The sequence below is a fragment of the Heliangelus exortis genome, chromosome 17 (genome assembly GCF_036169615.1).
Source record: "Heliangelus exortis chromosome 17, bHelExo1.hap1, whole genome shotgun sequence".
Lineage (NCBI taxonomy): Eukaryota > Metazoa > Chordata > Aves > Apodiformes > Trochilidae > Heliangelus > Heliangelus exortis.
This window is the reverse complement of record NC_092438.1, coordinates 6,793,153-6,819,942: the sequence shown is the minus strand read 5'-3', so window position 1 is coordinate 6,819,942 and position 26,790 is coordinate 6,793,153.

The following is a 26,790-nucleotide window of genomic DNA, read 5'->3' as shown; positions in this document are numbered from 1 at the left end:
GAGAAATCTTTCACCTGAATCTTATGCTCCTAAGGAAAACACTGGGTAATAGAAAGTCTAGGTGAAATGACAAGTTGAACTGATTGCACACAATAAACAAAGCATCTGGGGCTTCAGAATGCCACAGATTTGTTTGGAGGAGCAGGATAATGATGTGAGCCTAGAAGTGATTCAGGATTACAGACTACTATTCTGTTCTTCTATTAACTTCACCATGTGATGCTAAGTGTGTCTCCCTGCCTCTCAAGTAATCTTTTTTCCATGATAAGTTTATTTCTGTATTATCCATTTGCAATACAAGATCCTCAGAAGGCCTCTCTTCTTCTGCAGATTTCTATGTTCTGGTGCTAGCACCCTATGTCAACAACTGCTGACCTATTTAGTAATTGTCTTAATGTGGATACCAATATTAGCAACAGCAGTTATAATAACAAACATAACTACAGGTTTTAGAGTCTTGTGGCCCATACAGCAATTTGTTGTAACACAGACATCAGTCACATGAAGTCCAAGATCATAATGGTAACATTCAGCCCCTGCAATGAGGAGACACCGGCTGCTGGTTGACTGCTTACAGCAAAGATTGTTGTTTACAAGGTACTGTAGAGATGGCAGCACTGCACTATTAAAACCATATTAAATCAATTAAATTCAAACAACCAGCCACAGTAGCAAAAAGGAGAAAATAAGTCTCTTGCATCATAGTCTCTAACTCCCTTTGTTAGTTGCATTCAAAGATGAATCCTTATGAAATGTGGCATACACAGAGATGGGTCAGGTTCTCTTGCTTTCTTTGTAACTTGCATGGCACATGACAGGAAGAAGTGTAGATAATGGGGAGTTTTCCCTTTCTCTCCCTCCCCTTCCCCCCTCTCTTTAGCAATCTAAGAATAGCACAGATTACAAACAGCAACTTCCATCCTGGATTTCTCACTATAGGGAAAAGTGTCTGCAGAATGCACCTTGCACCTTTCCAGAATGACAGAGAAAGATGAGCCCCGTGCAGCCTGGAATGTTTTTCCCATTCCTTTCCTTTCACCATGCTACATATAAACCCCATTCACGTCAGTCCATGAGCATCACAAATCCAGTAGCTCTGAGACAAATGCAGGCTGAAGACATAAGCTCTGAGCTGAATGAAACCCAGAAAGGGTCCAGCAGTTTGGCAAAATTCCAAGTCAAAACACTGCAATATTGAAAAACTTATAACCCCCCCACACATAACTGCCCAGTAGGTCTTATTGAGGAATTTTTCCCCGTGTCCCACAGAGAAGGAGAAATCACCTCTCTCTTCAGTATGAGATCTGCTATTTTCATTTTCTCTCACACAACAGTGGGAAGTGGAGCTTTATCCAAAGCAGCAGAAATTTCAAGCCTGGCTACATCAGAGGGGAGAGTAATTTGTGCCCTGGCAGAGTGATACCAGCAGTCCATTGGCAAAAGGCAGGTGGATTAGGTATAAACCAAATCAACAGAGGGTGGAGAAAGAATATGCTCCCTTCCCCAAAGAGATCCTGTTAGAAAGGCTGCAGAGTGAAAGGGCTGAGCATATCCACAAACTGTCCTCTGCTCTGGGCCAGCTGTAATGTTACCCCTCCATCCTCAGTCTTCAGCTTTTTGGGGCTCTTAGTTGGTACCTGTCCTTCTGCTGGTCAAGAGCAGGAAGGTTCATTAGGTGTTTCTCTGCTCTGCAGCACTCATCTTGAAATTGTTCCAACAACCCTGAGCTGGTCTGAGTGTGCTCCTCTCTCTTTTGCCCAGCAGAGATCACTGGGTGGGAGAGGCACCTCTTCCCCATGCAGGAGGCAGTGCTTGGAACATGAATATTTCATAAATGAACACAGACTTTTCAAAAATTAACACCACATTTCTTCAAGCCATGCTCAAGGACTGCTGTAAAATAAGAGGGAAGCTTGTTTTCAGGGTCTTTCTTTACACTCTCAGACTGATCCTGACAGGATTTAAAACATGCAGCTACAATCTTATTATGAAGTATTATCACAACAGATCTCAAGGATATTTATTGGCTGCTGCTGTTACAAAATATTTTGAAATGGTTACTTGACTCCCCTTTGATCCTACACTAAGGCAGTATTTCCCAGAAGTTTATTTGTATTTCAAAGAACACACTGACCATGTTCACACTTTCCAATATTTCTTCCAGACACAAGGGATTATTTACCCATACTTGCATGCAAATATCTCATCAAATTAATTTTGTTCTTTTAAAATGCTGTTTAAATAAAGCTTTTCAGGGAAACAGAGATTGTTTCAATTTATCTTAGTTGAAACTAAATAAATCTCTTCCGTTTCCTTTATTGATCTTAGACAAAATTACAAATATAAATTACAACTGCTGCAAATTAAATGTTCTAATGACTGTGTTTGAAAATAAATGTAATAGTGTCAATAACCCATTAGGTAAGACAGAGAGAACAGCATAAAGCTACCATTTATTGGTGAAATCAAGACCTTCCTGTGGAAACCAACAATCAGGTAGGGTCTCCTCCTGCAACCATATTTCTCTCCCATCTCCAATTCATTTCTAAAATTAGCTACACCAGGTCTACAATATTTGCAAATGGTCCAATGCATCCACCAAGAAAACTCAGGTTTCCAACTGGTTTATTAGACACCACTGTTTCAGGGTCTAACAGTCACCAGAGGTGTTGCTATTGGAAGCCTGGGCAAGCTTTGCCAGAAAGTGCATTGGCTGGCCTTAAGAAATCAGAAAGACTTTGTACACTGGAGCAAGGGAAGAATCCAATAGTGCCATGTGGTGCTGAGAGCAGTACATATTCCATACTGCCTGCACTAAAATATATAAATCCCTAGATTAACTGTCCAACCATTTTTCTTCATTCTTGATCTCTCTAAAAACACTGGCCACAGAATCATGCTCTACAAGGGCAAATATCAAGTAATGCTGCTTCAGGTATGATACATTTCTCACAAAGAATCTTCTGTTTCACAAAGCAGCATAATCATCTGTTTTCTACACCACTGACACTTAGACCCTTAAGCACAAAGGTATCTGTTTACCAGGTCATGAAATTGCAAATATAATAGCAGTGACTTTGCTGCACTTGATAAAACAGTAAAACATTTCATTTTTGCTGCCTGCTGAGCTTTAGAAAGCCCAGCACTGGAGAGGAGACAACACTCTTATTACTATCAAAGTATTTCAAAATATCTACTTTTCTGCTTGTGATCTGTGGACACGCATTTTTCCTTCACTTTAATTCTGCCACTCCTCCCTGCTACTAAAAACACTGCAAGTACCCAGTAAAGAGTGATTCCTTTTATGCTTTCTTAAGTTTTATATGATCACAAAGCCTCTCTGTATATGTGTATCTGTGTGTAGTAAAGATATTAACATTCCTACAAACTCCATTAAATTGGCACCTCAGTAACCACACAAACGAGCTCTCCACATACCCAGAGAGAAATACAGGACACAGGGGCTGTAAATCCTGTTGTCTTTGTGGCTCGCTGTCGTGGTGTTGGACAGTAAGTGGGTGATGGATGCTCTCTGTTATCCCCCCACTGCCCTTCCTACACAGGTGTTTTGCCCCTTGAGGATGTAATGGGTTTGACAGACACCAGGCTCTAAAAGCCACTCAAGGTGTTGGTATCAAAAGTTGTGCTTGTAAATGCACCATGGATGGCAAGCTGTGGTTGGCATCATATCGACTGTCTTTGGAAACCAGAAAGATTTTGCACACTGGACCAAGGCAAGAATCAAATACCGGCACATGGTGCCATTCATGGATCAGAAGGTGAGATCTGACAGACCCTCTTAGCCTCTGAGTTCATAGAATCATAGAATTGGCTGGGTTGGAAGGGACCTCAGAGATCATCAAGTCCAACCCTTGATCCACTCCCGCTGCAGTTCCCAGCCCATGGCACTGAGTGCCACATCCAGGCTCTTTTTAAATATCTCCAGGGACGGAGAATCCACCCCTTCCCTGGGCAGCCCATTCCAGTGTCTGATCACCCTCTCAGTAAAGAAATTCTTTCTAATGTCCAACCTAAACCTCCCCTGGCACAACTTGAGACCTCTTGTGCCCTCTTGTCTTGCTGAGGGTTGCCTGGGAAAAGAGACCAACCCCCCCCGGCTCCAACCTCCTTTCAGGGAGTTGTAGAGAGTGATGAGGTCTCCCCTGAGCCTTCTCTTCTCCAGGCTGAACACCCCCAGCTCCCTCAGCCTCTCCTCATTGGATCTGTGCTCGAGTCCCTTCACCAGCCTGGTTGCCCTCCTTTGGACCTGCTCCAGGACCTTGATATCCTTCCTGAACTGAGGGGCCCAGAAGAGTTGTCCCATAGACTGTACTTCTGTGCTTACAACAGGTAGTAAACCTTCATTGTCTTCCCTCATCACATAAGCTAACAAGCAAGAAAAGAGCTGGAGTTGTTTCTGCTTGTTTCCCAGTGTCAGCCAAGCTGCAGTTGAGGAGACCTTCACAGATAGCTAGGATCACCCCATCTCTATGTTTTTGGAGGAAGAAGTGGGATTGTTTTCTCAAAAAGAAAGCATTCCATCAAGTTCCCCAAGTGCCTGGGATGATTCAAGAACCACTGTCTATTTTAAGAGTGAAATTTGTGGGCATTCCAGTCATATCCTCAACTTCTAGCAGTAAGGGTGGTAGTAGATCTGCACCTCTGAGGTGCAAACCCGGGGGATTCTCTGAGAGGGCATGGATGGCCTCTTATCCAGGGAGAGCATTTAGGAGAACAAGCCTTGGACATTCTGTTTCATCCTTCACTGGACATCAGTTCGTACAATTTCATTCATGATTTACTTTGACCTTTAGCTGTGTTTAGTATTTTCTGGTACCAAAACTTGACACTTAATAGAAGAAATCTCAAGAAAACAGCAGCCAGCAAGCTAAATGCCTACACAGAAAACACAGAATTCCTAATGAACTGATAAAAATCATAGCTTTGCTGAAAGCCTAGAAAGATCCTTTCCTAGTTCTACCTCAAGATGCCCAAAGCAGGATCTTCTTTTGCCTCCAGACTGTAGTTTTATACAGATTCTTTCTCAAAATACCCAGGTTTTTATTTAGCCCTTTGGGGTAGTAGTGCTCTATATAGATGATTTTTGGAAGAATTTTCTCCCCTTCTTTAATGTTCTTCTCCCAAGCTGCTCTGCATACATGCCTTTGTGCAGGTATAAATTTCAGTGAGTATCTACTATGAGAATATTCTGCATAAATAACCTGCTGGATGCAGACATTCAGCTGAGAGAATTATCATCCAACAGTAAATGCTGTAACCTTAGTGTTAAATGGCAAAGATGCAATTACAAAGATCAGGTTAAATACCTTTCACCATGCCTACAAGCTAAAAGGCTTGAAATATTTGCTCTTGAAATAGTAACTTGGTAGCACAGGGTCTGGGTAATAGTGAGCCAGAGTGGAAAGAACTGATCCCTCGCCAGGCCTGGCCCCTCTTCTGCAGTTATTTGCAGAAGGCAAAAGCACAGCCTTTGTGTTCAAATCTCTCATGGAGCTTTGCAAGCAAAAGAAATATGAAAACCTCTTTGATCGTGTTTAAATATTTCAGAGAGGTGACCAGACTTTGGAAGTTTAATTACCTTAAGCCATGAGAGGGCAGAGGATGATGGCAATGACAAAGAAAAAAAAAAAAAAAAGAGAAAAAATGAACTCTTCCTAGCACAACGGGATGTTACTATTTCTGAAACTGCAAGAGAATTAGAGCTGAAATAATTAGGAAAAAAAAGAGATTTTAATTAATGATGGTATGTCTTACGAAAGAGACCAGATTGCCAACCCTGGAAACTGCCAGTTCTTTTTACTTACAAGGTACATACAACCTCAATGAAACTATTGCAAAGATCCCTGCCTCAGGATGTTGCCCTGAGCAGAGAAGTCCAACATCTGGACTGGTCACACATCTTGGCTTTTGCTGCACTTGAGCTTTGAAATGTGAAATCAATCACAAAATCAATTCCATGGTACAAGCAGATCTTTTGACATGGACCAATTGCTCACTAATAACCTGAATCAACCTACAATGGTGATGAAGAATCACAAAACCTACTGAAATATATGTAAAGTACCACAGCTTCAGATGACCACTTCATCAGGGTCCCAGGAAGTCATGGTAAATGTCACCAGTTGCCAGGTTTTTTCTTTGGGAAAAAACAAAGAAGAAATAAATAATAGGCATTAGCATTTCATCCAGCTCATGCCACTTTGGTTAAATTCCTGTCATCCTGTTTTGAAACAGCAATCTTTTTATCCCTGTCCTAATGAGTTCCATAGATAGCTGTGGGGGCCATGAGACACTGTTTTGTGAAGAGCAACAGCTGCAGAATTTATTCCTGATTCAGCAGGTGAGGGGAAGGTGTTTTTTTGGTTTTTGCTAATCAGATTCTGGAATAATGAAATGTTAGCAGAAGCCTTTAACCATCTCCCTTTACACCCTCCACACTTTTGCAGAAGTCTGCCCCCCAGAAGCACAGAGCAGACCAGCAGGTTTGGGGTGCAAGTTCCCTGGTAGGAGGAAAGGTAGACTGGCTGGTCTCTGGAAATTTAATTTCTAATTCTCAAGATAAATCTGAAAAGTAACACCTTGCCACAGCTCTCATAACCTTCTATGCCATGGAAAACATGCTCTTCACTACTTGAGCCTGATATGAAATAGATTAAGTCACATGTATCAACTTTCACATTAGTATTTCTATTACCTGGGTCAGGAATCCTGTGCAGCCACTCTCCAAAATGTTATTAATTCAGCAATTATAGCTGTACAGTGGCAGGGAATCCTCGATGTTTGAGCTGGCACTGGAAAGCTGTAATTCTGAATGGGACATGACATGAATTACTGGAGTGCTGTAATTTTTCAGCTTTTCATGCATTCTCACTGCATATATTAAAAATACAGCAAGTAATTCACTTTTAATTATGCAAATTCAAAGACAGTAAGACAAGAGATGGATGAGTTTTTAAATGCCTGCTCTGCCTGGCCACCTGGAGTTAGAACAAAAAAATCCACCAGCTAATCAGATAACCTGGCCCACCGTGCTCCTTCTTGCCCAGGTGTAGACAAAATTACCTCTTTTTAGTATTCAGCACCCTTACAAGAGCACAGAGTACGGGACAGAAACTGCCAAGCAAAGGGGAAGATGGGAAAAGGCAGATCTCAACCTGCCTTCCCCATTCCTTTAGGTGTTCAAGGACAGCAAATACATAGCTGTCCTCACATCTGATATCAACATAAGACTTCAGAGGCTTTCAGGTATCTACATGCTTTCTAATTTGGCAGTTACCTTCCTCATGTAAGGGCTCAGCTTTTCTTGGACAGCATCCCCAGCCACTATTTCTCAAGAAAGGAAATGTGTTCCCAGTAGATATATATATATAGTATAAATAAATTTTAACTAGAATACTTAAATCATGACTGTAGTGGGCATCAGTTTCCACATTTTGCAGCTGTGTCCTTGGCCTCTTCACTGTTCCTTGTGGCTGCAACCAGCTTTTACACGTGTGTCTATACACAAACCTATGAGTTTGTTGTGAAGAAGTTACACTGCTCTCACAGACATTGTTCAAGTGTAAGATAGCAAGTGCAAGAAATGATGGCTTGTTAAAAGTCTAGAGTCTAACAGCTGCAGTGTTCAGTGCAGTAATTACAGAGGTGAGAGACTGCTGAACATATGTAAAAAAGGAAATAATTGGGGTAGCAGTAGTACAAAACCTTCTACAAGCCCAAAGCAATTGTTATTTTGCCCTCCTACTCATGTGCTACTTATCAAGGATACAGTGGTTGGAAATCAGCTCTCTGTAATTAATGCTGAGGAGTTTTCTATCCAGGAACCCCAAGGCTTCACATCCTGTATGGCCATAGTGTAGCGCCCAGAGGTAAAATTACTCAAACACCTTATCACCTTGCCCTGAAAGGATACATCTGCCTCTTTTCCTTAGAAGCCTGGGACATATTTGAAGCAAGCAGATTAGGAATGCAAATCTCCAGCAACCTACTGAAAAGAGGGTGCTAAAGAAGGTGCTCACAAGGCACTGCTGAGGTCTTCATATTAATATTTTCAAACCAGGTGGAAACTTTTAATTTCCTCTAAAGTCTTCATCCTCCTCCCCTTACCCAGAGATGCTTCACTGCTTGTTTTAGTCTTGCTTCTCTGCAGGTAACTCCTTGCAGCTTCCTCACCACCTGGTCTGTGTGCCGGAGTCCTTCAGTTCTTTTCTGAGTGAAGATTTCTTCAAAAGAAGAAAACTTCCTGAATGGGAGTGGGTGGTTGGACTCTGTTTTTTTCTGTCAAGCCCTTGGCATTGCTGTTACAACGCTGACTCAGACATGGTATCTGCCCTGAAGCCTTGGAATTCGGGCATATTCTCAAGTTTTTTGAAACTCACAGCTCTGCCTTGGCATACCTGCTGATCACAGCCTTTGTAAATCTATCCAGAACTGAGCATTACCTCGTAGTTTCTGTAGAAACCTTTGTCATGCAGTAGTCACTACTACTTTTCCTTAAATTGTGTTAAATTTCTGCTCTTCACAGAGTGAAGCACAGAATGATCTGATTTACCTGTTTATCTGTCTTACTTTAAAAAAAAAAGAAAAGGTGTCTTGCTGGGCACGGAAAAGTCACCATTTCAGTCCCTTACCAACATGGATCATCAGTTTGTTCTGTAACTCCACTCACAAGCCAGTGAGTGATTTCTCTTTCAGTCTCATCATAGAACCCTTCTGTCTAGATCTAACAAAACATCTGAACACAGTTTCTCTATGAACTCACAACCAAAGAAATCAGCGACCACAGAGCTATAGAACTGAGATACTATCTTCCTACTGCAGTAGGAACAGAAGACCTTGAACTTCTTTACTTCCCCGTCTTGCCAAAGGAAAGCTGATTCTTATTTATAATCAGAAGTAAATGAAGAGCACAAAAGGAGATGTTGACGGTGTGATTAAGGATTTCTTTTAATTTACTGAATAAAGCACAATTAATGTCGTGGCTTGAAAGAGATTAAAGACTTGTGTGGGCTCTTCCATTCTCACCTGATACCTCCATTAGGTAGCAAGATTCTTTTTATTCTCTTAAAATTAACCCTGCAATACAGATCTGATACTGGTTCTGTCAACCAGAGACTGTAAAGATCAGCTTGTAGTGAGAATCAGTTTAACCCCATTTACTTTCTTACTGTCACTACTATCACAGAGATCACTTATAACCTTGCATGTTAAGTAAAGCATTTAATTGTGCTGCTGTACCAGCTTTAGATATAAAAGGAAGAAATAATAACAGGTTTGAAGAAAAGGCTTGGAATAGGTGCAGAAAAAGGGCTAGTGTGAGTTAATACCATCTCATAAAGAGAAAGAAAGGTTAATATTTGGTTAAAAGACTAATAATGGTGGGTTTTTATTAATCTGAACTACATATATATGAGGGGGGGTTAGAAAATAACCATTTTTATGAAAATGACAGCAGCACAAAGGCTTTGTTTAAAGTATAGATACCCTGAGGAAATGCAGCTGCCAGATCAGAAACTCTTGTTTCTGAGCTTGCCCCAAAGGAATTCTCATATACTTGGTAGAGACCAAATAGACACTTCAGGATGCATTTCATCTCCTACAGTGCAGGTACCTGTGGAGCCTGGCTCAAGAGTGAGTATCTGCACCCAAACCTCCAGATATGGGACAGCCTCACCCTGCCTGGCCACTGACTGGGTATGGAGCCAGGGTTTCAAGAGAAATATTAGGATCGAGGTCCATAAATGTGTTGCAGGAACTTATGGATAAAATAGTAGGGCAGTTTTTGCAGAGGGATGGAGGGGAACAGGCATGCAGCCCCTCTTGTTTTCAATGAATGTGAGTGGCCCAACTTTCCTTTCTGGAAAACCCCTGAAACACTGTGAGCCTTTTTTCATCTTCAGGAACTTGAATACCTTTTTAAACACCTTTATTCTTAATGGTCTTAATACCTGCTTAAAGCAAGCAGGAGTGTAAGTTGGCAGGGAAAGATTAGAGACTTTCAACTCATAATTCATTTCCTAGACTATTCCTAAGGCACAGCAATTATGCACTTTCTCTTTCCCAGGACAGATTGTAAAATGACTGTATTGTCCTTAAGACTAAATCAAAGTGAAAAGTAAGTGTTTTCTACATGACTGCTACCATTTTATAAAAAAAACCCTATTGAACGTATAATGAAAAGTATCCACAGTACATAAACTTTTTTTTTTCTTTTTTAGTTCTAATGATCTAAGGCATTGTTTAAACAGCAATGCTATTGTAGATTTACACAGCTGATTTTTTCCTGAGTACACCAGAACCCTGATCCTTCTGACAATGACTGTTACAGAAAGCAGCAATAGGCAAGTTACTGTGAAACCAAAGTGTATTTGTGCAGCAATAAAAAAGAAAGAACTGGGACAGTAATGAGCAACCAAATAGCAACAGAGTTAAGGGTGCTACTTTGCAGGAGAGAAGTGACTATTCTGAACTCTAAAGTGCCATTGTAATGAATCACAAGAGCCCACTAAAATGAAAGCAAACATATAAATTCTTCTTCTTTTAGTATGTACAAGTACCAAAGCAATTTGGGCTTGTTAACCTCCACACCTTAAGAACAATACGTTCATCATTACTGTATAACACTTTCCTCTTCAGAAATTCTCTGTATATTGGTTTTTGATGTTTCAGGTATGCCTGAAAGTAGGCTCAAAATCAGACAGCACTACATAGCTCATCAAAAAAGTGGACAACTGAAAAAAATCAGCTAGGAAGGAAGAAAACTAATACCACATATTATTTCTGACAATGCAGTTGTGAAGAGATATTGAAAATATTTTCTTTTACATGCACAAGAAAAAAAAAATTTTCTTTTTATGCACAATAAAGTTACAGGCTATGAAATCTTCTAATTCCAGTTCTGACTGATGTGTATATGCATTGCTGCCATGTTTTCTACACATATTTGCAGCCTTACCACTGAGATTCTGAACCTCACTGGTACAGAGCTTGCCCCTTGGCATTCCTTCGATGAAGCATAATATTGCTTGAATTATGGTAAAAGATCTGGTGCCAGCCAGAGAGCTATGCAAATGGCAAGAACTTTCCTCTGGTCAGGAAATTCTTTCTCAGTCTACTGAAAGTTTGAGGAAGCAGATATATTACAATCTGGGTATGGAAATCTAAGTAGAAAAAAAAAAAAATCTTTCTATTCCAGTTATTTTTCCATGGAGAACCTGGAAACAAATAAAAAAGTGTTTAGAATTCTTCAGCAGGCAACTAATCTTCTAAGAGATACCTCAGACATAATCAGCCACTTCTTTAGTTGGAAGAGGGGAAAATACCACAAAGCTTAAGAAGCATTTTGTTCAGGAAATCACATCTTTCCCCATTTTCCAGCTGACACATTGCATTGCAAGTCTGTCACAGCACATTACCTTGGTGATGTGGTGTAATCCAGCATTGCTGGTGTAACCCAATCTGATATGTCTAATGTGATATATCAGGTACAATATTTGGCAAGATTTTTCTGAAAACAACATCCATAGAAGAGATTCTTTCTCCATCTTTGCCAATCAAAAAAGCTTTCCCAAAGAACTGTCTCACCTGAAGATAATTGCTTTTTCACAGGTAATTAGCAAATACAATTAGTTGTGGGAAAGGTATGATTTTCAGCAAGTCACAGGAAAAAATGGGAAAACGGGTGATCATAACTGATATATAACTGCTTCCTACAGGACCAGGATAACTCACCTGAATAGATGTTATTTACAGGGCTAGACTGTGCCACCCTCAGGCTGAATTTTTTTTTTTCCCCATTGCCAAGGGAGAATTCAGGTTTTGGAACTCTGTGCTTACAGTGTTTCATTTAGCTCCTGAATTATAGTTATGGTCTGAGGGAAAATAACAGTAAAGCCACCCATTTGTCCAGAGATGCATCAAGAGTCACAAAACAATAGGAAATACATATCAGCCCTTAGGAACTCTGCAGTTCATAAAATGCCTGGCAGGTAAGTTTGCTAATCTTTGCAGTGTTACCAAGAATGGAATCAAGTAAAGATCTCTCAGCAGACACTTTGGGAAACTGCAGTGATTTGAGGGTGGTTTATGCCCATGTAAGCACTGGGAAATGCAGATTAAATCAGGACTACCTGAAATCCTGCTCCACTTATGTTTCCAAAACCAACATCTACTGTGGAAAACAGCTGGATTTTCACATACAGAAGGGCCATGATCCATGTTATGATGATCAGATGAATAGTAAGAATCACTATTTGAAGTCTGGACACAGACTGGTGATGATATTTGTCAGCAGAGGTGACTTCAGCTGAAGTCAATGAAACAGACTCCATTTATCCACTTGTACCCTGCTTGGTTCTGGCCACACATCACTGGAAATGCCTTGCAAGTGTTACTTGCTCTGGCCAGGAAGAGAGCAGCAGGGGACTGGCACAGAGACAAAACACCAGGTTGTTGCACTCCTGGCTTAGACTGAGTTTTCAAGTGTAAAATGTAATTCAAATCTCCATAAAAAGCTATTTGCTAGCCTCAGAATTCTTACAACAAGTTTCAACCATGAAATCCAATTGGAAAAATAAAAAAGAAGCCTTGTCTGAAAATCATACAAGACCCTTTTGGTCTCCAACTCAATTGTATCTTAAATGGCATCTGACATGTTTTGTTTCTCTTCTCTGAAGGAATGGCACCCTGCCTCATATCTAAAAGCCAGGTTTGCAAAGCCAGGCACGCACCCCCAAAGTGCAGATGTTTTATCAGCTATTTGTACATCCCTGGAGCTGGTCTAACAACAGAATCAAAGCTGTGCTTTCTCAGTTTTGAAAACGTGGCTGAAAATGCACACGGCAACTGTGCAAATTCATCTCAGAAATTCAGAGGCCATGCAGTCCCTCAGGGCTGCTGCCCAGCACTGGAAACTTCTGGTGTCACAAGCCCCTGACTACAGCTGCTGCCCCCAAATTGCTGCTGTTTCATTAGAGAACAAATATTTCTCACTCTTCCTAATCCACCAGGGCTTTCCTTGCTGATTCAGATTAGCAGGTAGCACAAGTACTGAAAGATTTATTTCATTATTTAGACTTTCTTTTTCATTGTTTAATCCTCTCTGCATGGGCACGTGAAATATTTTTCTCTTTTACAGAGGACTGTATTTAAAAGGATCTTAAATTACTGAAGAATTAGCAACGGGCAAGGAGATTTTCAAAGGTCTGAAATATGGTCTCTGTTCAGGAGAAAATTTGGATGTCTATCTAAAATTTCCAAATTTCCTGATTATGAAAATTTATCCAAACACTTTGAATTTATTTGAATAATTTATTTGAACACTTTGGAATTCATCCAAATATTTTGGAGCACTAGCTACCAGTGAGCTACTTCAGGAACAGCCCCTCTTACTTTCTAATGTTTTCTAAATCAGGAACTGTAAAGTGCATAAAAGTACAATAATTTCAGAATATCCTAATGCAGAAATAGGTAAAACCTTCCATTTTCCCAATTTCTAACCCCTCAACAAGCATCTTTCAATGAGAAACAATACAATAAGAATTCCTGCTTACACCTGTGTGTTGCTTGAGTGCTGAGTCCCACAGGTATAGGATTAGGTGAAAAAACCCAACATATGGTCTTTTATTAAATACAAAAAAAAGATTTTATCTTTTATGATTATAATGTAAAGCTTGAAAATGTGATCTATGTATATTCTGAAGGCCCAGAACTGACATGTTCTCTCTTATATCATTAGTAACATTTTATACTTTCTTCTCAAAAATATGTTAAATGGTTTTGGATGCCTGAAATAATTCTGAAGAGCTAAGAAGTGATTCATGTGCTCTACAGGTGAATTGCTGCATACGCTCAACTCACTGCTGTGTTTCACCTGCCAGCTCAAGCATGCTGACTGTTCCACCAGTGCACAGGACAGGAACTAAAAGAGTTTTTAACAACCAAACCCTCTTTTAAGATTTTTCCAAATTTTCTCCTCTAACTTCTGATGTTATCAAACGTGTCAACAAGCTGCTCATTAAAAGAAAAAGACCCCACAAACTAACACAATCCCCTCCCCCCAAAAAGAATCAACATTCCAAACTTGTAATACTTTCAGCTATCCTTTATATCAAACATTTTCTGCCTTTGTTAAACCCAGTCCACGTGTACTTCTCTGTGGACTGAGCCATTTCATTTAAAAAAACCATGATATATCCACATTTATTTCCTAAAGGACAAAGATTACCTTATATCCTACTTTATGGTGGAAGAAATTTTGGCATCACCATCTGCCTTCTAATTCAGAAGACTGTCATATGTCAGAGACTAGAAAACCTCGTCTGCATTATTTACATTTAACATCTATGACTGGAGGAAGAACAGAAAATCTCTTTTCTACTCAGGGACATTATCAGAAGTTCACTGACATGGGAGTTAGTTATCTGCTTCAATATCAGGTAACAGCACCACCTTCTGCCAACAAGTTACCAACTCTTGAGAAAAAACTGATCAATTTTCTCTTTAGGATTTTAGTAGCCTTTTCAAACATTTCTGATGCAGATGGCAAACTTCAGACAAACATAATTAAGGCTATAATAAAATATCCTAAACTGTCCAGAAGAGATATACACAAATTTATTGAAATTTAACAAATGTACTAACAAAAACTTAAGAAATCTTAAAAGCTAAACAGCTCTGTTTCAGCAAAACACTTGAGTACAGGCTTAAAAAAACCCTCACTTCAGGGTATGTGCAGAAAGCCTGAGTGAGATCTTTTAACAGCAGGAAACCTTCAGGGAGGAGCCAAACTCCTACCTAACTATAGGTGTCTAAAAATTAATCATGTCTTAAGGCCTCCATCTATGTTCTCTCTATGCTTTACAGGCAATCAATCATTGCTCTGCCTTCAGCTTATGTTTCTAATTTTTAAGCAGCTAAGTTTCAGAGAGTTTCCTCTTACACAATGTGTAAGTTACCTTTAAGGGTGCAAATGTGCTACAATCACACAAAAAAAGTCATACCTTCAAGATAAAATTGTCCTTCAGTGTGGGAAGCACACCTACCTGCTACTGGAGCCAAGGGATCAGGGAGAGATGTCAGCAGACACAGAGATAAAGAATAAGGCAGTGATGAACCAATCAATAAAGCAGTAATTAGGGGCTGTTTGGCAGGTTGGGGATGTTTTGGTATTTTACTTGTGGGTTTTTTTTTTCCCTCTGGATTTGAAAGAAGTTTGCTTATCTAAATTTTATAACCACTTAAATGAATCCCAGTTCTGTTCAAATCAATGAAAGCCTTGGTGAGACAGCTGTAATTTTATGTGCATGTGTTTTAGTAAATTAGAGGGTTTAGCCTTAAGGATTCACTTTAGTGTAATCTACTAAAGAGATAAGTAGAGCCAGATGTAGTGTCTTATAAACTGCTGGACAGTTGCAAATGGAGTGATAGCATTAAAAGCAACTTAATAGCTTAGGGAATGAGACTTTGACTCAAAAAAATTAATCTAGTATTTTACATAAATAGTTTAAAGTATTTTATATTTACAATGCAAAGAGACAAGAGTGTAAATAGGTTTAAAAAAAAAAAAGCCAATGTAACTGGTAATGGTTTTATCTTGTTCCGTTTGTGCATATCCATGGAGAAATACAATCTGTAGTATAAACCATTTAACTAAATTAAATTCTAGTTAGCATCTGGGATCCCATCAATAAGAGTCTATGTTTCTGAGGAGCCACAGACTGGTGGCAGTAATAGACACATAAAAGATTTTAATAAGTAAATAAATTTGTTGTTGCATTCCTCCTGCTACCAGAAAACAGTTTAACAGGGTATTTAGTGGTTAGATATCTGACTATAATGAAAAAAAATTCTCTAATCATTAAAATCTACCATCAGTTTTACTTACTTATTCTGAGGCACTTTCACTCAGCCACAGAAATAGTTGTCACCTGCTTCCTCACTCCACATAAATCTTTAATAAGAGATTTTCATCACCATTAGAAAGTGACTTTCAGGGTCACCATCAATTTGTGATCATTCTCATGTCCATAGACACTCAAATTTAAAAGAAAAAAAAATGGGGATAAAAATCAATGCAGTTTAGTTATAAATCCACAAGAGCTGAACCATCTCACAGTGCCTTTATCTGCAAGTCCCGACTTCTTATTTATAAGTCTCCTAACCCTCCTGAGTCCTCATGAGGGCTGTGCATAGAATAAGTGACTATAATAAATCTTAAGAGATAAGCATTTTCCCCAGCCTAGCCAGACTTCTAATGTTCAGTTTCTTTTATGTTTGAGTACTATGTCTTTGACTACCTTGTTATTAGCACCATTTCACAGATGCACACACACACCAGGCTGAGCTCAGCAAGGAGCTGAACATGTGGATCTAAGTCTTGTACATGTCTGCTCGTCTTTAATGGATTAGATGGAGCTGGATCCAGAGCTGAAGGCTTGGCAGCATGCTAGAAACTGAACCCAGATCTCTTGACATTAAATCTAGTGCCTTATTTATGCAAACCTAATTTTTTCTGGTGAATAGTTTGGGGACCAAATTCCCATTGAAGTCAGTAGAAGCTGCACATGAACAAGGACTGATGACAACACAATTGTATTTTGCAAACTACCAAGCAAAATAAATCATAAAAATAAAAATCATAAAAATAAAAAATAAATCATAAAAAAGCAAATCAAAGCAAAGATGCATAACATTTCAATTTTAATGGCTGCACCTCAAGCTTTCTCGTCACTATTAAATATGTAACTTCCAAAATGCTAACTTGCCAAGCTCAACGAGAAATCTGTAAAAATATTAAGCCAATTTCTTTCCAGTTATAAATAATCACCAGTAACAAACATTTTTCAGGGTGAAAGAATGAAATGCAATGATACAGAGCAAAGAGCTCATTTCTACCTCACAGAGAATCCAGTGTTAGAGTGGGTGATGGGGACAGACTGGAGAGGAGAGGGAAATAATGAACCAAATTACAGCATTGAATCCAGGGGATGGGCAGCCCTGAAGAGTTTAATTTTTGTCAGTAAGAGACGTAGCTACAATTTGGAACACCCTGGAAAGAAGACAATCCCATTGAAAAAACAACTCTTTTCTGCTCACAGCCAGATGGTGAGAGCTACAGGATTTCTCTTTTTTTGGCTGTCAGGGCACAGAGCTAATGGAATGGTACTTGCTTTGTACCAATAGTGAACAACCCAAAGTCTAACTCAAAACAGCAGAGACTAAACAGAGTCTGGGCTCAACTGCAGCTCCAGACCTACAGCAACACACGTTCTTCCCAAGTTGCTGACATCTGGCAAACACCTGAATGAAAAACCTCCAGCAGCTAAACATTTGCTGAAAAGCTTATCTCACTCTTTTTTTTTTTTTTTTTTTTTCTTTTTCTTTTTTTTTTTTTCTTTTCCTGAATTGGCAATAAGATTGCATTTTCTTTGTTACCTTCTCATTGATTTGGTCCTCAGAAGCAAATGACAGCATTTCTGAGAAATAAATAAATAAGCAAATAAAATGAAGCTGAGAGGCAGTCTGCATGTAAATCAGCATTAGTCATTGACATTTGAGACTTGACAATAAGCCATCCCAGTCCCAGCTGTCCCCACAAATGCTGATCTCCTTTGTAAGTCAGAGAACACTGTAAGCAAACAAAACCAAGGATGAATATAGATAAGATGTAAACCTTCTCTGCTTGAAGTTTTTCCTAAAACCTCCTTTGTGCTTGAGCACTTAGGAATACTTTTACCTGCTGCTGCTATTGATGCAAGTTTGGGCTTTGGTACTTTTGTTCCAAGGATGCAGTTCCATTACAATTCTCACTGAAGTTGTGTATAACGTATTTGCTCACAGATGTAGTTGCAGCACAGAAAGCTGCTTAATCCAGGGAGTTACTCCATTCTCTGCACTGTGCAACACCTGTAGTAAAAGCTGTCAGGCTAAACCAGATCTTCTTACTGATTTTACTTGTACTCTCATCATCCTAGCACCTTTCAGACAACAGTGCTTTTACTAAAAATCAAGAGATGTGGTATTACAGCACAAATATTACTGGAGATTGTGCACAGCTCTGAATTGAACTAGAAATACTTTATATGGCCAAGTCAAGAGGCTTAGATGCAGCTCTTACCAGTATTTTATTGAGACTCAGCTGCAGATGCTTCTGTGCTTTGTCCTATCTCACCTATCCTTCTGTAAGGAAAAGCAATGGACAGCAGAGGGCTGGCTGTCCGGGGAGGGAAGGGCTTCAGCATGTTCTATAGCAATTACCATCCAGGCAGGATTTCTATGGTTGCCAAGCCCCCAAAAACCCTACAGTCAGTTACCATTCCAAAAGGCAGTAGGAGATGCTGCACAGTGTGAGATCAAAACCTTCCCCACCATTTCCCTCAATCTATTACACAACAGAAAACCTCATGTAACTATTACCCCCAAAGCAGTTCACTCAAGCGTGCCAGCAATTAAACATAGCTAAAAATGCATAAGTGCAGCTTGTAATTCCCTTTTAATGAAGGATATTAGTCTTCTCCAGGAGCTATGGCCCTGATCCCAATGCAACTGTTCGTGAAATGAGGTATTTACTGGAGGACCTATCCTGCTTTCATCTGGAATCTTTCCCTTTTGGTGCCTCCTTTTTTTCAGTCAAACTGAAGCATTCATGTGAATGATTTAAAGGTTAAAAATGCCAGTAGGAAAACCTGATGGACACAGGGTAAGGGAAGCCTCCAGGGAAGTCTTTCTAGATTTGGGGTCCATTCTTTTTATTTGTTTTGCTTTGCTCATTTTTATTAAGAATGCAGAAAACCACAGAAAGCAAATCTCTGCTCCCGAAAACCTTCATTCTAATTGCAGATAAAACACTTTCAAATTCCCAAAGCTCTAATTATGTGCATAAGTTTCAGCCTAATGCAGGCTTGCTGTTGCTAAACAGAGCAATGAGGTTATGGAAGAATGAAAATATTGATTTTCTTTGACAAAGACAAGGAGGGCTTAGCTTTGGGTTCTTGCAGTTGTGTTATCAGCTTAACCAAGTCTAATGAGCTTCATTCATTGTGGTCAAGTCTAAATCCAAATGGAAGACAAGTCTGCTCAACAATCAAGAGCAATACCAGAAGCTTAGAAACACTGGCCCATCCACATTTTCCCATTCTATGCTTGCATGTGGGCAACCAGAGATCAGAGTCCTTTAATCCTCTAAAATTAACACTCTGAAAGACTGGGGAAAAAAATCCATCCTTACAAAAAGGTAATGCAATGTCCTGTACCTGATGCTAAGAAAGCTGCTGGAAGATGGTGCACCAATCTTTGGCTGGATGAGCTTCTGTTCTCCTCTATAATGTGACTGTTCATGACACAAAGTAATGTCACACTGAATGTTTTCATCACCACCAGATGGTATCAGGAAACTAACTCTTACCTTTAATCTGATGGCCCAGCTGCTGTGTAAGCTCCCATGACAGAATTTGCTGCTTTTAGTTAAAAAGAAAAATTCTCCTCCCTATCCCATTCCTTTTCCAAAATCTTGCTGGCACTGTATATCTATGATGCTTTCTCTAGAAAAACATCAATATCAAAAAAATGGATTACTGCAGCACATGAAGAATTAATGCTTCCACGTGCCAAATAAACCTTAGGACAGGATGGAGCATCCTGAAAAAAATGTGCCATTCTTCCTGGTTTTTCTGCAATTGTAGCTATACTGTCACATCTCATCAGTTCATCAAGGCCAGCACACACAAAGAGAAACTCAACAAAGAAACTGTTTTCTCAAATGGTGAGAAAAAGAATAACAAGGGTATCTTTGTAGAGGGCAAGGAAGATTTCTGCTCTTACAGACTGAGAAGCAAACTTGCTCTCCCAGCATAGGTGAGCATCAGAGCATCACAAACTCCTTCCTTGCCCACATTTGCACAGTCCATTTGAAGAAAAGGCAGACTTTGGAAGAGTGCTTCATGTCATCCCAGCAAGGAGCCAGGATGATCCTGAGACATTCCCTATCACCATCCTGCAGTGTAACTCCCAGCTAAGCCCATCAAGAACCCACCCCTCTGTGTAAACCTACCAAGTTGAATCTTCTATTTTACACAAGAAAACAAACAAAAAAACCCCAACAAACATAATCTGTACGTGACCACTGCCCTATATACAGAATTTTATGTTGCTTGTCAACAATTTTTCACATTTTCAATTTTGAAAGAGCAGTTCTACCAAGTCACGATGCCTCACTCCTCCTTCCTTTTCAGCTTTATTCCCAAGCGTTTCTCACCAGTCATCATTATTTAAAAGAAGTTTGTACAACAAAACATTGCTAATCTTAGTACCTATGTGTTATGCTGCTATGTCTCATATAACCAGTGCTGCTGAAAAAATAGAGAAAAAATCAGACAAAAAGTTATCTTCTAAGATAAACTAAGCAAGTTTTTTCTGGGTTCTTTGGCTATCAACTCTCTCTCTAGCTCCTGTGTGAAAAAATCTAATAAAATAATATTATACCTTACCAATTGCACAGACTACAGCAATAGTTTTGTCCTCTGTCAGAAGATACCTGCTATGGTGGAATTCCTTCACCTGTATCCCAGCTCCCAATATATTGAGAAGCCTGCAATCCTTTATTTCATTTTACACCATTCAGAGAGATGTTCAGCACCAGTTGTAAACCCCTTCCACTGTCACAGGGAGCCCTAGGGGAATGTTTTACCCATGTCTTGCTGGTATTAGCAACTGACACATTGCCATATGTTAAAATAATTCCCTCTCAACTTCGTTTCCTCCTGGGGCATTTCTAAAAGCAGCCATACCTGGCTTACTGTGGCTGTATAATTACCTGATAATTATTACATGAGTGGGCTTCCAATTTGTAGCCACTGTTCTCTCCTCTGCTGTAGCATCACCTGCAGCAATATTCAGACTAACTCATTGGCTTGCCCTGCTGTCATTCTGCAGTGGTGACACTGTGATGACAAAGGGCTGAAATGTTTTCAGTGAAATATCTGGGGTAGAAGCAAAAGCTGGGGTGAACACTGGCCCCTGTGCATTAGGCTCACTGCAAAGTATCTCTGCACAGGCCTGCACAGAGGCTGTGAAATACACTTCACCAGCTCTATTTCTGAGTACCAAAATACTGCCAAAGGGACTCCTTTGAGGCCTGATTCTCCTCGCTTTGTTTTTGGGTTTGCTGCTGTTTTTAACACGAATATAGCAATACTGACTGCCTGATTTGATGCAAAGGAATGCAAGATTCAAGCTAAAATGAACTTCACTTCTGTTTCTGATGTATATTACTTGATTTTTAAAATTTCTTTTTCGGCCCCAAGACAAAAGCTTCTCATTTCAGCACCTTGTTCACTCATCTTTCCAGCCATCTGGGTATTGCATTTTGCAGGGTCCCAATTTAGCTGTCCTTTATTCTCACTGAACTAAGCAACTAACACAAGAATGACATCAGCACCCATTTCCCGTGCCAAAAAGAAAAGCAGTAAGCACAAAACATAACTTGCACTGAGTAATTTCAAAATGCTTCTGTCTCTCTCTACCCAGTCACATGCATTCATTCTGGCATCTCACTTCTGAACCACTGCAGGACTCTGCACAGGACAAATCAAAAGGATAATAGTTCTGCAGCTGTCAAATGCAAACTTCAGCAATAGCCAGCTATAAGCTGTCTGAACCCATCAGATGCTTCCTAACTTAGTTTGAATTGCTGATATCCACAACTTCAACTTTCCCTGATGCTGCTGACTTAAGTACAATTTTGCCTTTTGAGGCATTATTTGGATGCCCTCAAGTCCCTTGCTACTTCAAAGAAGAACCTTCATATGAGGAAATTAACACAAATGTTAGGATGGGGGAAAGGAGATAGTTTTGTTGCTTGCTCTTTGTCTCAAGTGAGCACTTAGTACAAAACAAACATCTTCTATCTGCCTAAGGAGCTGCTTTCCTTTCTCTGGCTGAGGCATCAGCTAAGGTAGCAGCACAATGGTTTCTTTGGAACTAATGAGCAAAAAAGGAAGGGAAAAAAGACATTGGCTTCTGAATGGAAGGTGAGACAGAAAAGGACATGCAGAAGGGTGAACAGGGCCTCTACAACAGCAATTCTGTGCCAAACCCCAGAAGAAGTAAAACAGCTGCAAGCAAAGCCAAGCAATGAGCCAGGTTTTGATGAAGCGTCTGTTGGAGATTTTTTTTCATTTTTTTTAAAAATTAATTTCTGAACTTGTCATTTGGGTTATGAAGCTGAAATTGAAGGGAATCTTTTCTCTTTTTTTCTAATAGTAACAGCTGCTCTTTCTAGTAAACACCTGTACTACCTAGAGATTTCTGGTTACCTGTGTCGTTGCTGCTATCAGAAGAAAGAGTAAAGAGTTTGGTAGATTTCCAATAGGAATTAATTAGTTTCACTTTAAAAAAAAAAAAAAAAAAAAAAAAAAAGACCAGCACTTTGGCTTAGAAATGTTTGAACCTTTGCCCATTTTCAACTGGTTTGTTTGCCTGTGGCTGATCAGGCCAGCCTCATTGTACATTGACGATCATTTCTAAATGCAGAGGGGAGAAAAAAAAAAAACAACAACAAATAATCCTCACCACAATTTCCAACATTTGCTCCTTTATGAATCTCCAACTGTGATCCACAACTTTACATCCAATATTATGCTTATCTCATCACTCTTTGAGTGCCAGTTTCCCTTCTGCTTTTGAAGCCCTCCTGGGCAAGGTGCTCACCTGCTCGTGGTAAGAAACTGTAACAGATGGACAAGGTAGCTGGAGACAGACATGTGGTGAATACAAAACCATCCTTGTGCCCCCCAGGTCCCCTCAGCACTGCCTTGGGTACACCTGTGCTTTGCTGGCAGCTTGGCCGGATGCACCAGGGGGAGGTGGGCAGGGGACCTGCCCAGCAGCAGGACAGAAGGCAAAGGACCAGAGATGGAGGTTTGAAAAGGCTCAGCATCAGACAGATGGATGGAATAGCTGAACTACCAGGGCTCTGAAATAGCATTTAAGAGATTGCTAAAAGGACAATGGGAACAAAAGATTTTGCATAACTTGCTTTTAAATTCCAGAATTTTTTAATACTGTAAGTAAATAAGATGACATTGACCTCCATCATTCAAGTCCCTTTCTGCAAGAAAACTGCAATGGAAGCTGCCATAGAGCAGTTAAAGGCTTTTTACAATACAAAGTCAGATTACTTCGAATGAACCTGCCCAGACTTTGCAGCCCAGAAGCTGCCAGAACCATTCCAGCATCAGGACATCTCTGCCCAAATTGTCTTTGCTTCTACATTTTTTTCTTGGAAAGACAGTTATACATGTGCCAGCTGTGCTATTGCTTTTGTTCTTTAGTGTTTCTTATTGTGTGAACAGAATGTTAAATACTGATTCTGCACTGTTTCAACGTGACTTCTTAGTAGACCCTGATTTTGGTCAGTTGAAAGTGGAGGGATGGCTGCCTACCTTCGAAGGCCACCATGCAAAAGCTCTGGCGTGGACAAGAACAGCTCATATTGTGTGTGCAAACACTTACCCTGCAGAACACCTTGTCTTGCAGATTAGGTGAACACAAGGACAGAGTGACTCTGAAATACTCAGACTCCAAAAGTAAAAAAGTAATTAACTAGGCTGAACTTGCCCTTGTTTGTTAAAAGCACCTATTTTGTTATTATCCTACAGCTCATCCTGGTAGGCGGATGTTGGGTATCAGGTACCTACCACTGAGTTTCTTCTAAGTCCTTCCAAACTGCAGGTTGAAAGATGATGGCAGAAAATCCACTGATCAATTCCCAGTGTGGAATACTTTCCACGGACTGATAGTGAGCCAGACCAGTCTTTTCATTTTGGTTTGCAACACTTCTATAAGAGGCTTTCATTCAGACAATAAACGTTACTGCTGCCTGCTGATATATACCCAGAAACTGAAGGAGATTATACTGTATAAGCCTGAACATGAGTAGCATAGGTTAGTTAGAGCAGCTCTTGGCAATATTTCAGATACAGGAGAAAAAGTGCTGCTAATATCCACTGGACATAAATTACCAGTTTAAACCTCGCACCAGTTCATAGATTTAAATGGATTTTTAATGGACTCCAGCCTCACGATTAAAGCAATAAGAGGATATGATTCCTCTATCCCCAGTGGCATCGTAAGGGCCTCATTGACATGTGCCTTAGTGATTTATGGTTGACTGCCTTAATCAGAGCTCCAAGCACTGTGGGAAAATGCCCAGGCAGCAAAAGACAGATCATGCAAAAAAGCTCCTGCTAATTTGGCTTTCTGAGCAGTATTGCCAGGCAGCAGCCTGCCTGTGCTCAGACTCACCCTGCTCCAGATTCTTCAGCCAGGTCACTGGGGGCTTCTGCTGGTTGCAGGGGGGTCAAACCATTTCTATGGATATCTGTGTCATGCACCAGATTTAAAAGTGAAATTTCAATCATTTTTAACACTGAAATTTCAGTCATCTTGTAAGCTGTCTTTTCTTGGAGTTTTGTTTTTTTGTTTTTTTTTTTTTTTTATAGCCCTATCCATGAGGAAATTATTATTTATCCCATTTTAGAACTTTAATAATGAAAAAATACTTAATGTGCCAAATCAGGCAGGCAAAGAAGCCACATCTCAATTGTCCTGGTGTCATACACTGAGTGGAGTGGAAGTGAACAAGTGACAGCACTAGAACTGTCACTATTACACAGAAAGACCAGCAGCCTCTCACTCCTTTAGAGGTGCATTTCTTTGCCTGCTCTGTGCAGTGTGCTTTTGAAATGCCATTTACTGCAGTGAGGTTGAGAAGAAGGAAAAAGAATAACTAACAAGGGTCTCAGTTTTAGCAGTGGGGGTTACTGGGAGACATCAAGTCTCAGAGAGAGAAGATCTGTAGATGTAGTCTATGCAGCCCATAAACCACATGGAGAACATGAGTAAACTCTGTGTTGAAAGGGGTGTCACTGCTGTGGGCAGTTTCAAGATTTTATCCACTCACTCACCTTGAAATGGTTAAATGGAATGACTGCAAATACAGCTCCCCAGGAGCTTATCCTTGTTTTTGATGTTATAGCACAGTCATTTTGAAGCACTGTGATTTCTTTCAAAAATCAAAATGATTCCTACAGTGCATCTTCCCCCCCCTTTTTTTTTTCTTTTTTTCTTCTCCAGGGGCAATGTGTCTTATCTTAACTGTGTCCCTCACTAGAAAGTCAAACTGTATCTTAGATGTCACATCCTGTCATACTTATCTATGATTTCATGCATGTAGCAATACTGGATTTTAGCTCACAAGCTGTCCCTATCTTTTAGGTTGTGACTATTGTAACTGTTCTGTAAGCTGCTTCTAAATAACCATAAAATGAAGCAGATAGTACAGGAGATGTCTCTCATTAGCACACCTTAATTTATTCAGTACTCACATTGGAAATTAGCCTAGAACAATCAGGAATACAACTGTTTTCACTTAGGTGGAAATTTCTAAACCAAAAGAGGCTGATTCAAAATAAAGTCTACGGCTGATTTCAAAAGATTTAATGTTGTGAAGACAGAAATGATGAGGGTAAAACACCTCCAGCTTTATTAGAAATCTCTAGACTGGCTGTATCAGAGGAGAGCATTTTTTTCCTTCCACACAAATGCCAGCTGGTAAAAGGTATTCCCAAATCATGATTCTTACTTTTTAAATTTTGTTTTTTACCTAGGCCAGTCTCTGAGCTGGCACCGGACTAAATAGAAACTGCAATTAGTCTCATGAAAACTTGACCAAAAGAATTTTGTTTAATGTTTTGCTATCAGACGAGGCAAAGTAGAGGCACAACTGCATAAACTGTACTCCAAATGTGTAAAATCATGGATTTGTACCAAAAAATCAATCACTAAGTAATTGACAACAAACTTAACAAGAACATTAAAAACAGCTTATGAAACACTGTTATCACTCCCTAGAGAGCCAGCAGGTTAGCAGTAGACAGAGCAGCACAAGGTGATACAGAACCTGCTCTGACATCCTGGGGTTTATTCAGGGAGTACCTATGAATACACAAACCCTGACAAAGCAATAGATCTCCACACTCCCAGGTTTTAATTAAGTCACGAAGGTTTTGTTATTGTATGTGCTGCATAGAAGATTTCCATAACACTGCTTTCTTTTTTTAGCTAAAATGTTAAACAGAGGCACTTGTCAGACACCTAATTTTACAGTTACTCTAAGGCTCCTCTAAACTGCCCAAGTATCCAAGGGATTTCCTGGTAAACATTATGCCTGATATCCTTGTATTCCTGCAGGGATGTCACTTTAAAATTAGTTTGCTTCCCTTCATCTCAAATAGAAAGAAAAATTCAACAAACAATACCTTGCCTGAAATTTGAGTGCTTTGTATGTTTTCCCAGACCTGAGAAAAATTCCTCTTCCTTGACAGTAGGTGTCTTTTGAAAGTGGACTGCTCCCTCTTTGTCAGCTTTCCTCCTGGTGAGAAAAAGCAAATCAAAATATTGTGATCTTCTGGAGAGAAAGTCTCTGTCATTAATAATTAGTAGGAATGCTGAGAAATGCCAAGAGAGCTCAGTTATGTGGAGATGTATCCTTTTCTCCAGCAACCTTGTGGATGTCATTGCTAAGTGTGAGTGTGTGCACAAGTAACCCTTGAGAGCCACGGCAGAGACTGGTGAGCAGCCGCCCACCCAAATGTGCAGAAGGCTTTCTGCAATCCAGCCTGCAGCATCCCTATGCCCAGAGCATGGATAGGGCTCCTTGGATTTCTCTCTGATGTGAGAAGAGATGAGAAATATGCAAAAAACCACTCACTT